The 6,815-nt window shown below is 44.5% G+C and overlaps 1 long non-coding RNA gene across 1 annotated transcript; it reads right to left on the minus strand.

Moving 5' to 3' along the window:
* Positions 1 to 1,747: 1,747 nt before the first annotated feature.
* LOC142090740 (uncharacterized) lies at positions 1,748 to 3,828 on the minus strand. The gene is made up of 2 exons (XR_012676629.1): positions 2,902 to 3,828; positions 1,748 to 2,787 (listed from the first exon to the last, which is right to left on the minus strand). It is a non-coding gene; the product is annotated as an uncharacterized LOC142090740 (long non-coding RNA).
* Between the last annotated feature and the right edge of the window lie 2,987 nt (positions 3,829 to 6,815).

Consider the following 6,815-nt stretch of genomic DNA (forward strand, 5'->3'; position numbering starts at 1 on the left):
CCGAAGGTTAAGCCCTAACTTGTCATCTTAAGGCCCTAATGTGTAATCATATGAGTGAATCCTAAGATCCTAACCCTAAGCCCCGTGAATTTACCTGTTTGTTTTCTTGTTTGTTGCTTCCAGTCTCCAGTCATGTGTGTGCTACTTCCGGTGTTTTTTAGTGTGTTTCTGATTTTTATGTATGACTTCCGTGTAGTTATAGTGACTTCCGGTGTTATAAGTGCGACTTCTGGCCTCGTGTTCTTTGCTTCCGCTTCATTTTGATTGTTCCGGGTTGTTTTTAGGTCGTAAAAGGGCATTTCCGGTGGAATTACGGTGACTTCCGGGTTTGCTGGGGAACTTCCGGTGGCGTGGGAGGACTTCCGGACTACAGAGACGAACTTCCGGTATTGTACTCTATGGTCCGGAAGTCCTCCGGCTGTACTCTATGGTCCCGACGTTCGTCTCTATGGTCCGGAAGTCCTCCCGCTGCACTCTATGGTCCCGACGTTCGTCTCTATGGTCCGGAAGTCCTCCGGCTGCACTCTATGGTCCGGAAGTCTGTCTCTATGGTCCGGAAGTCCTCCGGCTGCACTCTATGGTCCGGAAGTCTGTCTCTATGGTCCGGAAGTCCTCCGCTGTACTCTATGGTCCCGACGTTCGTCTCTATGGTCCGGAAGTCCTCCGGCTGTACTCTATGGTCCCGACGTTCGTCTCTATGGTCCGGAAGTCCTCCGGCTGTACTCTATGGTCCGGAAGTTGGTCTCTATGGTCCGGAAGTCCTCCGGCTATACTCTATGGTCCCGACGTTCGTCTCTATGGTCCGGAAGTTCTCGGGCTGTACTCTTTGGTGCCGACATTCCTCTCTCTAGTCCTGAAGTCCTCCAGCTGTATTCTATGCGTCTTGCTGTTGCTCTCTATAGTCCCGAAGTTCTCCAGATGCGTGCAGTGGTAGCTTCCCCCCCCCCAGAAGGTGCATTCTATTTGTGTGCCTCTGTGTGTTGTGGGAAAAAAAAAATTTGCATCTTATTTGCTGCTTATTCTGCATGATAACTAATTAATTAGCATTCTAAGTGGGAGTAATGAATTGTTACCATGATCTTTGGGGTTTTTTGATTATTCAAATCAGACATTACTCCCACATGGAATACTAATAATTGATAGACATGGTATAAGAAACAATTAATAATAATACATCTAGTGCAGCAGTAGAAAATGGCACATGACCTGGGAGTAATTTTTTAGAAATACTATTATTTTGTAATATATTTGTGTTTGTTACCCCCAGGAAGCATGCCATTTTCTACTGCTGCTATTTACATTTTAAATAGCAAACACACAAAAAAAAAAACTACACAAGCCCAAACACCAAGACTGATGTGCACAAAAAACCCACAACCCCTAAAGACCAATACCAACATGCATTAAAAAAAAACAACCACACAACCACCAAAGACCAAGACTGATGCACACAATAAAACCAAAACCCCCAAAGACCAAGACCAACACTAATGCATGCCAAAAAAAAAAAAACACAACCCCTAAAGACCAATACAGATAACTCCCTCCTCTAACCACACATGAAACAAAAACAAACCCACACAAAGACAGAAAGAGAGACACAACAAAATCAAAGACAAAACTACATCAATGACAAAAACCGGAGAGACAACCAAATCATGAGACATCGGACAGACACACAAAAAAACCCTACAGACAGAAAAAAAAACCAAAAACACAGACACAAAAAAAACACAGGAGACACAAAACAGATCAAAGAAAACTTTATTTAAACTTTATTGCAATCACTTTCTTTTAAGATACCTTAGAACCCTATTAAGGAGTAGTTTAACTACTAAAATTAGCTCTTGCTGCAATTAAGGTAATTAAACACAGCCATATTAGCATTCCATCTTTACTGCCTAGTTTGATATTTTCCTTATGATACTACTCAGACACAATTCATGCCTGCTAGTGTCCCATTAACATCAGTGGTTCAATTGGACATCATTTATGCCCAAGTAGTATTCTACATTTCTTCAAAACTACTCAAAGTAATTTCAAAAACTATTTGTAATTGTGTAAAGGTTAAATATACTTAGGAGCCAGTAATGCACATGCTTTCTTTTAACCTGTCAAGAGTTACGTTTATCTATAGGTATTGACAACTCTCCCTCTAATGACTAATTCTCACTTAAATTATCACATACAAACATTATTGCCACAATAGTCCTCAAGCAAGAGCTGTCAATGCCTGTAACAATTCCCCACCACAGCACCCTCCAATTGGCAATCTTTAACCATAGGTATTAACAACACCCACTTAGTTTTGTACTTTCATTTGTTATTTCAGTTTTTACTGTGATTCCAATAGGGATACATTACTGCCTGTAATTTTTTTTTATTAATTTTTATGTTTAAATTGGTCCATTGCTATTTCCAGTAAGTTTTCCCATATCATTTTTTACATTTTAATTCTACAATATACTTTTACTAGAGACAAAAATTACTCTCAAGTTGATCAAATACTTCCTACAAATTACATTTCATCACTTCTCACTCATTATTTTTGAAAATGCATTTGACCTCAAAAATTCATCATTACCTTTAGAGTCAGCGCAAGTATTTAGTACCTGTGATTCTCTAGCTAGTAGTCTTTTCCACGTTTCTCCCTCCCACTACATTCTCAGTCTATTGCTTTATATCTCTAAGTTTGCCTCTTCGAGGTGACATCATCTCCACAATTTGTATTCCTAGGCAGAAAGTGACTGAGCTCCACTCATCTCAATGGGCCCCCTACTTCCATGCCTGCACACAAAAACAAAAAAAAAAAAAAAATCATAAAGCGTCATTACATTAGAAACTACAAAGCCCCTCAAAAGAATTTACAATCCTAACACTAAACAATAAAGTTTAGCCCACCTGCTTCACAAGCTGGTCCTCTTCAACACTGATTCCCCACACCCTTCAACTGCATGATCATCAATCATCTTCCCTTGACCATTCACTACACAACATACAATGACAGGCAAATGCCACATTCCAGGACAGCGCTCCCCAGGACCGGTGTTCCCAGAGGCCTAGAAAAACCATCCTCCTTGCAAAAACTTCAGCCCAAGCCCAACCTCCACCCAAACATTGGCAATGAACTCCCTTACAGTGTTTCTGGGACCAGGGTGGGGGGAGAATACAGCACACCCAACACACACATGCCCAGCCGGGGGGGGGGAAAATCCCCTGTCTAGGTTTTATTATATTTTTTTGTAACACTCTGAACAAAAAAAAAAAACCTCAACTCCACACACAACCTGCAGAGAAACATAAAAAAACACCACATAATCAAACAAGGTTTATACATTCAAAACATACCACTCATTCAGCCACCACACAAGCTACCCCTCACTCTCGCCGATCCATTCTGCGACCAGCCTACCACAACGGGACATCACCCCATGTCTGCACTGCTCCCCGGGAACAGCATTCCCAGAGGCCTCAAAAATCACCCTGCCTGCAAAAACCCCGGCCCAAGCCTGACCTCTGCCCAAACATTGGCGATGAACATCACCTTGCAGAGTGGCCGGGACCAAGGGAAAAAAAAAAAAACTCAGCCAGGGGAAAAAAAAGAAATCCCCCAGCTGGGTTTTTTTTTATTATAATTAAAAAAATTTACTCTCAACATTAAATACAACCTGCAATAAAAAACTTCACACATACAAGGTTAGGCACATTCAAAAACTAACACTCATTCAACAACCACTTGCTCCACCCCTCACTCAAAACACCATTGTTTCACCACCCACCTGCCATGATGCCATATTGCTCCCATTCTAGACCCATCCCCAGAACTGTCTCGCCACACACCTCAAAGCAACATTGCCATTCCGTACGACTCCAAAGTTTCAGCCTTCTTAAGAGCAAGCCAGGGAAGATGCTTCACTACATTCACCGGGCCTGCTCCTTCTTCACTTTGATTTTTCTTCACTTCGATTTGGACGCTCTGGCAAGACACGCTTGAGAATTTTCTCCAGGGATCCGAATCACCCTGGGGCACCTGCAAAAAACTACAAAAGGGACTGTACATCCTGGTTAGCAATACCTACTGGCTATACAAAAAACCAGCCCAGACAACCTCCACCCAAACAGACTGTGCTAATCAAACCATGTAAAGCAAGTCACCTGGATGCTGACCAATAGCTTGAGAGGACTAAAAGCCTGTCTTGTTTTTGCATATGCCTTCTAACTGCAGATAGAAAAAAAACACATCAGATATTAAGCCCCACATAGACAAGTTAAGGCAAATTCAAGATTCAACCCGCTCGACTACCTTGCAAACTGCCACTCCCAAAAGGCCAGAGCGCAGCCTCTAGCACCCACAAAACACAATGAAAGTAACTGTGGCAGCTCTCTAGAGCTACTTGCCCAGAGATGGACTGCACAGTCTTTGCCTAAAGAATCTGGCCAGATCAACATATAACCATATCACCATAAAGCTATGCTTCCCCTGTCTTTAATATTGCTACACTCCCGGGCAGCACAGCTTCAACCCTGACACGCAGACAGAGACCACACGCAGACGCCACAAACAATGTGACCATGAGACACGAGAAGACCACAAGCGAGAATGACTCCCGTAGGGAAAACGCCTCCAGCACAGAAGCCCTACAGTGCCACAATGGCACAAATGCTCTATAGCACCCCTGGGAAAGAGAGGCAACTGCCACAGCCCGTGAGAGAAAACTACCATCCAACCCAGAATGATGGATGTGTGAGAAGCCAGGCTTTAGGACCATTAAGGACACAGGGGTGAAACCCCTAAAGACAACTGTGGAAACAGAACTCCTGAGGGCAGAGCTGCCGGCATCGCCTGGCTCGCCACCGCAAGAGATGACCCCTCAGAAACATCTATGATGCAACGCTTACCAGGCATGTCCATGCTTGAAGCTACAATGGCAAGCTAAGAAGGGCTCAACAGGCACTATGCTAATGAGGCAATGCATTTGAGACCGTCAGGAGGGCTACTGAGGTGCCTGCTGATCATGAAGAGCTATGGAGACCTCAAGACCTGAGAAAGCTATTGTAGAAGACACAGAAGAGAGTCTACAGAAACTACACAACACCAGACACAGGCTGGAACTGCCGAGCCCGGCACACGCTAGCATCATGCTAAAGAATAACCCGCTCCCTTTACACCTTCCCAAAAAGGACTGTTCCTGGACAGTCCTCTCCCCTACACTAACTTCGTAACCCCTTCCTGCAATTCCCAACCTTGTTCCCTCCCCAGCCCTGGTCCCTCAACTTAGTTTTCAGAAGGCCAGGGATCTGAATCCATCCTAAAAACAAAAAACCACAAAACCCAAAACACTAACTGGGATGTTGCTGCACTCACCCGGTTCCTCTTTATCTGCCAAAAAAAAAAAAAACACAACACTACACCCACACCAAAAAAAAACCAAACCACAAAACAGTGCTGGTATTCAGCATCACACTAGCCTCCTCCTCAAAAGCGCCATAGTGCTCTGCTCACCTGCTCCACCCTGATTCCAAAGTCAGATGCTGCAACTGTCACTCGTGGCACCCAAGATGTCAAGAGACACAAAGTTACCATTGCGCTTGGGAGAAATCACCAGTCCCATGCTCCTCCTCTCTACTACCCCAGCTCACCTCAAATGCTCATCCAATTCCAAAGGCAGCCAGCACAGCTCCCGCAAAACCAAAAGGTAAATGGTTAACCAAGATGCCATTTAATACTTAGCTATTAAATGGAGAGCCAGCCAACAACTTCCTCACCTTCCCGGACCGCTCCTCAGTAGGCAGCTACACCCCTCTGAGGCTACCTGCAGCATGTGGAAAAACCCAAGCTAAAAGCACAGCCTGCCTGCAGCAATTCTCATCTCCCCCTCTTTTACCTTGGCCTTTACCTGCGCACCCAGCCTCCGTCATTTGGGGCTGCTGTGTTGAAGCTTGTGTACCACTTGGGAAGCCCAAACAACAGGTAATGCTTATAACTTCACTGACAATACACCACCTGAAAAATAACTGCTACTTCAGCCCACTAGTCATTGCTCACCTTGCCCAAGTCAACTCCGGTGCCCATATCCCACTTGGCTCATTGCTTTGCATCTTCGGGAAAAAAAAACCCACAACATTATGCAGTCATATAGCCAACAAGACTCACCTTCCCTCCGACACCACAGGCTGACCCACTTTCATCACAGAATCATAGAATACCAAGTTGCAAGGGACCTCAAGGATTATCTGGTCCAAACTTTCTTGGCAAAAGCACGGTCTAGACAAGATGGCCCAGCACCCTGTCTGGCCAAATCTTACAAGTGTCCGATGTTGAGGAATCTGGCGCTTCCCTGGGGAGATAATGCCGATGGCTGATTGTTCTCTTTGTGAAAAGTTTTCCTCTGTGTCCAATCAGAATCTCCCCAAGAGTAACTTGTACCCATTACCCCTCATCTTTTCCATGTGACTCCTTGTAAAAGGGCAGTCTCCATCTTTGTAACCACAATTTACCTACTGGAACATGGTGATGAGGTCTCCCCTAAGCCTTCTTGTCTCAAGACTACACACAGTTCTCTCAGCCTTTCCTCATGTATCAAGGTTCCCGGTCTTTTGATCATCTTTGTGGCCCTTCTCTGGACCTTCTCCACCCTATTCACATCTTTTTTTAGATAGTGGGGACCAACACCGAACACAGTATTCCAGATGTGACCTGGCAAGTGCCGAGTAGAGTGGGATGATGATTTCTATAAATCTGCTGGTGATACCCTTGTTGATGCAATCCAGCATCACATTGGCCTTCTTTGCTGCAGCAGCACACTGTTTGCTCA

The sequence above is a fragment of the Calonectris borealis genome, chromosome 19 (genome assembly GCF_964195595.1).
Source record: "Calonectris borealis chromosome 19, bCalBor7.hap1.2, whole genome shotgun sequence".
In the NCBI taxonomy this organism is placed as follows: Eukaryota; Metazoa; Chordata; class Aves; order Procellariiformes; family Procellariidae; genus Calonectris; species Calonectris borealis.